This window comes from Copadichromis virginalis, linkage group LG3 (assembly GCF_057382275.1).
Source record: "Copadichromis virginalis isolate Kocher_CV1m ecotype Utaka linkage group LG3, C_Virginalis_male_GT1.1, whole genome shotgun sequence".
Taxonomy (NCBI): Eukaryota; Metazoa; Chordata; class Actinopteri; order Cichliformes; family Cichlidae; genus Copadichromis; species Copadichromis virginalis.
Window position 1 is genome coordinate 63998862 of NC_140620.1, and position 6649 is coordinate 64005510.

Genomic DNA, 6649 nt, shown 5'->3' on the forward strand with positions numbered 1-6649 from the left:
GTTTTCCCAGCCCGTTATGTCCGTGCTCTCCCCGTGCTGTCTCTCCTCCTCTCTGAACCTCCGTGTACTTCCTGTTTTACTTTGACAGTCTCCCGTCAGTGTTGCGTTCACTCCTGCCGTGTCTTGTTATGATTATCAGTGTCACCTGTGTTCCCCGTGTGCTCCCACTTCCCTCGTTAACCCTCTGTGTATTTATGTCTGCGTCTCCCTCAGTTCTGTGTCGCGTTCTCCCTCATTCATGGCCGTGTGTTTCTCTGTGTATTACGTTAGAGTTTCCTCGTTTAGGTTGTATGGTTTCTCTCTCCAGCAATAAAGCTGTGTTTTGAGTTCATTCCTGCCTCCGTGAGCTTGCGTTTGGGTCCTCATCCTGCCTGCACACAGCCGCAACCATGACAGTCTGCTTTTAAATCAGATGTCACTCTGAACATAAACACAAGCCACAGCAGCCCAGCTGTCTTAGCTGAGTACAAGGATACATTTACTCTCTTTGTGTAAAATATTGTGATGATTTTACATTATATTAGGCAGGCAGCTGCCCAAATTAAACCGTGACTATTAGCAGTTTGGTTATTTTGAACGCCTCGGCTGGAAAAAATTCAAAATGGTTTGTAAGGTTGGCCACAGCTTTGTATGTAAAGGGGAGTTAGAAGATTGCTTCATATTTTAAGATTGATTAAGATTAATTAATATTTTTAATTGTTTTATTTTACATCTCACCTTTTACACTGCATTGAGTTGCTGCCATGTGATTGGCTGAGTGTACATCGTTCTTTGTTTCAAAATGGACTTAATGCTTGGTTGAACAGTTGTGATGTTTATCTCCTTTAGATTTATTTTTTATTTTCATGATGAAAAATGGTTTGTTGGTTCATACCTATGAAGTTACAGTGTTTCTGAAAAGCCTAAAAAGATGCATTGTTACCATAGTAAACTTCAAAACAGACTTTATTATATGATATAGTTATAAAATTGGATAAAAACTGACTTCAGCATAATATAAAATAATGTGTTGTCACTATGTATGCATTGGTCAACTTTCAGATCTATGAAGTTCAGCTCCCCCAGCTGTGTCTCCCTTCTGTGGCCCATTCCCTCATTACTACCCTGTGTATTTAAGCCCTGTGTTTTCCCACGCTTGGTGTCGCGTCGTACCCTCAGACCCTGCCTGTGTGTTCCTGCTTGGTTTCATGGTTTGGTTTCTGTTTTTGTTTCATGCCAGCAATAAAAGCTGTGGTTTTAGTTACATTTCGTCTCGGAGTCCTGCATTTGGATCCACATTTCCACCTGCCCGCACTCAGAGCCCTGACATCAGCATAATATAAAATAATGCGTTTTCCCGATACCTGATTTTTAGCACTATGTATGCATTGGTCAACTTTCAGATCTATGAAGTTCAGCTCAGTTATCTATGTTTTCATTTTTAGTTTCCATTTGCATTTAGATGCACGGCCGATTCTCTGATGTGTGATCTGTTTCTACCTGTGCTGATGCTAGCAGGACTAAAGCTGATCAAGCAGCAGTAAATATGTGAAGCAAGGCTGAAGGATACACTCATAAAATGAACAGAATCATAAGAATATAACAGCACGAGCACTGCAAATGCAACTAAAACATGTTGACATCAAATGGTATGTTATTTGAAATCTATATGAAATAATGACACATCTATGTTTTCCAATTTATTTATTTTTTTTGTATTTATTTAGTTTTTCCACAGTTGTGTAAATCAGTCTGTCTGTGGACTGGTACAGCTGAAAAGCCGACGCAGCCAGTTCCTCTTCTTCTTCTTGGGTTTTTTCTCTGGCACAGTCTTAGGTTCAGTTTCGAGTTCAGCTGGATTGGTAGTTATCGTTTTCTCTCTGTCTTCTGTTTGTTGTAGAGAGTCATGCAGAGACATCTCAGTTGATGTCAGGGAGTCTTCTTCTTCTTCCTTGTCCTGTTCTTTGGTGTCTTTTTCCACCAGAAGCTCAGATTTTCCATTTGCTGTGTTGGAATTTTGTTCATTTTGCTCCTGTGTGATTTTAATGTAGGACGCTTTGACTTCTTTCAACTCTTGATAAAGAGTCTCTACTTTCATGTCATGAAGCTCCTTGTTGGAGCAGAGCTGGGATTTAAGCTCACTGATTTCCATGTTCAGTGTCTCCTGGTCCTGCCTATGTTTGTCTTCCTGTTCCTTGAGTTGGTGTTGAGCTTCTAGGAGCTGTTGTTGGAGTGTTCCTATTTGCTCTTGTTGAGTCTTGTATTGGACTTCAAATTGAGCCTCCTTCAGACCTACACAGTCCGTGTGTGAAGCCTCTGTGGTTTGTGTAGAAGAATCCACACACTGCTCTGTGGTAGGGTCGCTGACGTCTTCGTGCAGGACACGGATCATGTCATCCAGCATGACAACTGCTTGGTTGTCCTTTGCTTGAACCTCTGTTTTGCTCTTATCAGGCTTATTATTATCATTAGCCTCCTCCAGTTGCTCTATGAGCTCTTTAATTGTTTCTTCATGCTGTTTTTTGTCGGCGATCATCTGTGCATGAAGTTTGGTCACCTTAGACTGGTAATAAGAAGCCCTCTTATTAGCAGCTACCAGTTTCCAGTAAAGCTCGTTCTGGTGGTTTTGGGAAGCTTGTAGTTGATGCCTGAGAGCAGCAATCTCACAACATGAATCATACTGGACTCTGCCATGATGGGGTATAAATCTGGGATTTGGCTGATGTTGCCACGTCCCTCCATTTGGCCCAGGGTTTTGTCCACTGGCGTTATTCATGTTTGCCTCTGTCTCCATATTCACGTCGTCCTTTGGTTCTGACATAGGGAGGGATTCAGGGTTTTCCCTTTCAGAGGTTCCTTCAGGGTTTCCTGACACTTCTTCATTTCTCAGGTTGCTTCCATCAGCCACGTTGTTTTGGGCTTCTAGAAGAGCCCGAGCATACGCCCGAGTAATCGGTCGTCTGGGTTCTTCAGCCACTCTTTTCTGTTTTTGCCCCCTTTTTTTCTTGCCTTTCACGACCACTTCTGTTTGAACTTGTGCCAGAGGACGTGTTTCAGGATTTGGTGTTTGGGCTTTTATGAGGTCATTTTCCGATCTTTGCAAAACTGTTATATTTGGGCTCACGACCACTTCCATCTGTGCTTCTGCCATTTTATATGCGTCTGCTTCAGCGTCTGCTTCTGCGTCTGCGTCTGCTTCTGCGTCTCTGTGTCTTCCTTATCTTGGTTTTAACAAACAGGTTGTTTTGTAGTTCTGCCACCAAAGAGTTGCTACAGTTGACTGAATTTCTCCTTCCAATGACAGAATGTGATGACATCACAAGCTTTGTGCCTTTGATGACATCACAGGCTTTGTGCATTTGATTCTGTGATTGGATAGTTTGAAAATAAAATGTCCACAAATGTACTTTAAAAAAAGTCATTTTATTTTGTAGTATATGTTGAATTAACACTATAAAAGCTACTCGACCAGAATTGCAGTTAAAAATAAAACAAAAGCAAAACACAAGTTTTTATAAATGGTTGTTACAAACAAACCAAAGGAGAAGACGACTGTTTAGTGGAAAAATATTAGACATGCTCTCTCATAATAACTGTGTAATAATGTAAACTAAGACATGTCGAAAACATTGATATTTAGTTAAAGGTATTTATTCAAACGATCCAATGACCAGCATGTTTTAGTGAATGTCTGTAGGCACTGGGAGCTTGGTGGTTGCCTAGGTGACAATATGTCATCTATGTTTTGTTTTTAATTCAGTTTCACTGGTGAAACGAAGAAACAACAGGCTGTAGAGGGACACGTTAACAGAGCTTTACTAACTCTTACTGTCATATCCAGTGTGGACAAATCTGTATAGATTCATATTAATATATTAATCATTCATTTGAATAACCAAGGATGCAAAATAAAAATCACAGGAGAGTTTATGAGACCAGGTCAAGTTCAGAGACACACGTTTAGCAGAGGTGAAGCCTCGAGGACAGCTGGCAGCTACACCCATGTATGACAGCACCCACCTGTCACAAAGAGCAGCCTTTCCATGCCTGACTCTGCATAATTGTCAGCATCCAAGCATTTTAAATGAGTCATCATCCTCAGAAATCATCCTTTGCACAGTTGTTATGAAGAGAAAAATAAACTTTAGAGCTGAAAATCAGATATGAACCGTGATCTGGGAGGGGAAGGGCACCTGCTGCCAGACAATGTTCACCTTGGAAAAAGTCAAAAGTGGTTTATAAATTTTGCCACAGGTCTGTTTGTCAGAGGGAGTTAGGCCATTGCTTCATAATTAAAGACTGATTAAGATGATTCATATTTTCTTAAAGGTTCTTTTTAGACCTCACCTTTTACACCTGCATTGAGTTGCTGCCATGTGATTGGCTGATCAGATATTTGCATTAATGAGTATTTGAACAGATCTACCTAATGAAGTTTTATATTCATGATGAAAATGCTTTGATGGTTCATACCTATGAAGTTACAGTATATCTGAAGAGCCTTAAAATATTTTTTTTTGCCATAGTAAACTTCAAAACAGACTTTATTATATGATATAGTTTTAAAAAAGGATAACAATTGACTTCAGCATAATATAAAATAATGTGTTTTCCCGATACCTGATTTTTAGCACTATGTATGCATTGGTCAACTTTCAGATCTATGAAGTTCAGCTCAGTTATCTATGTTTTCATTTTTAGTTTCCATTTGCATTTAGATGCACGGCCGATTCTCTGATGTGTGATCTGTTTCTACCTGTGCTGATGCTAGCAGGACTAAAGCTGATCAAGCAGCAGTAAATATGTGAAGCAAGGCTGAAGGATACACTCATAAAATGAACAGAATCATAAGAATATAACAGCACGAGCACTGCAAATGCAACTAAAACATGTTGACATCAAATGGTATGTTATTTGAAATCTATATGAAATAATGACACATCTATGTTTTCCAATTTATTTTATTTATTAATTTTATTTTTTCCACAGTTGTGTAAATCAGTCTGTCTGTGGACTGCCAGCCAACACATCCACAACACCAACAACTCAGACAGCACAAAGCCTTTTAAGTTGGCGAGGCGTGATAGCAAATGCAGCGCAGGTACATCCATCTCACCTGCAGCAGCATCGCAGACCACGCCCCCCTCCACACCACTCTTTCCTCACAGTTGCTCGCCATCGTTGCTCTCAGAGGGTAGAAGGTCCCGATCGAAGTGCACAGGTAACTTCCCTTCACATTTCACGACAATGATCCTGTTAGTGAGAAGCCTGCCTTCATACTGGCAGCTGGGTTTCCTGGCTCCCTGATGCTTTAGCTTACATTTAATTATGCGAAACGTTGCGGTACTATACGTCATGCCGCTATTTTCATCGTACCTCCCATCACCTCTACAAATGGATTTGACCTTTGCTGGAATGCTGAGGATGAATGTGTTGGTTTCCTTACAACTGTTGTCAAGTTTGTAGATATTCCTATTTGATATTTCTGTGTTACACAGCTTTTCAGTCATCTTAGCATCTACATGCTGTCTTCTAAACTTTTCATAAGGTGTTTCTTCAGGTCGGTGCTCGCTTGGTTGAAAATTGTTCACTTTGGAAAATCCGGAAGCAAAGAGCAGCACGAGCATCGTGCAGACAAACAGTGTCTTCATCGTCTCCTGGAGAAGAAAACACATGGACATTTTTCCACATTAAGAATTTGGCAGATACATCCTTTTGGATCCTGCAGCTCAGTAAGTCGTCTTTGTGAGCTGCAAACACACACGACAAGAGGACTGATAGACCTTTTTCTTTAAATGAAAGAAGTCGTTTTATTTATAGTTTTCTTTTTTATTTATTTCTAATCATATATATTACTTTGTTCTCTGTTTATTTTTTATTTTTCAACTGTTAGGACGATTTCTAAATATCCTGAACAAGCCTGATCTGGACGGCTCCTGGAAGCAGATTCAGGCGTGATGATGTCATTTTCAACTGGAAAAAGAAGCTTTGAAAAGCTGAAGTAGTTTAAATGTTTAGATATTTAACCTTGTTGTATTACTTTATATTTTATATTCATCGTATTAAGACATCAAGATATTTGTTTTTGCCTTAAAATTTTGTGTTTTCATTTATACTTTTTTCTTTTTTTTTTTAATTTTGTCATTTTGCCTTTTTTACTTGATGTGATTTGGATAAATATATATTTATATCTACAGATATATTGAGAGAGTTTTCCTCTGGGTTTCACAAGCCCATTTTATAGATAAAAGTCCAGGTCATAATAGATCCGGTTCATTAAGAACAAAGTTTAAATCCGATTTAATATAAAAGCCTTTCTGCACTCAGTTATTCTTTCCTGTCATATGTTTCAGTGTGCTCTGTAGTAACAATGACACACTGCAAAATAAAAATAATAAGACACTCACCTTTTTTTCCTTTACTAATGATGATGATTAACCTGCAGTGGTTCAGGTATAAGTTGGTTGTCTGGAACAGCAGGTGATGAAGATGTGGTGAAGGGTCTGTGGTTAATGTATATAGTGGGTTCATTACATAACTGGATAGGCAACATCTGACAGTCAGTTTAAATAAGATCTTGTTGTATTTGAACACAAATCAGCAAAAACAGGTCTCTCACCGTGCAAATATACAGCTTACGTAAGTTTAGTGTGCTCACCGAATGCAGTGT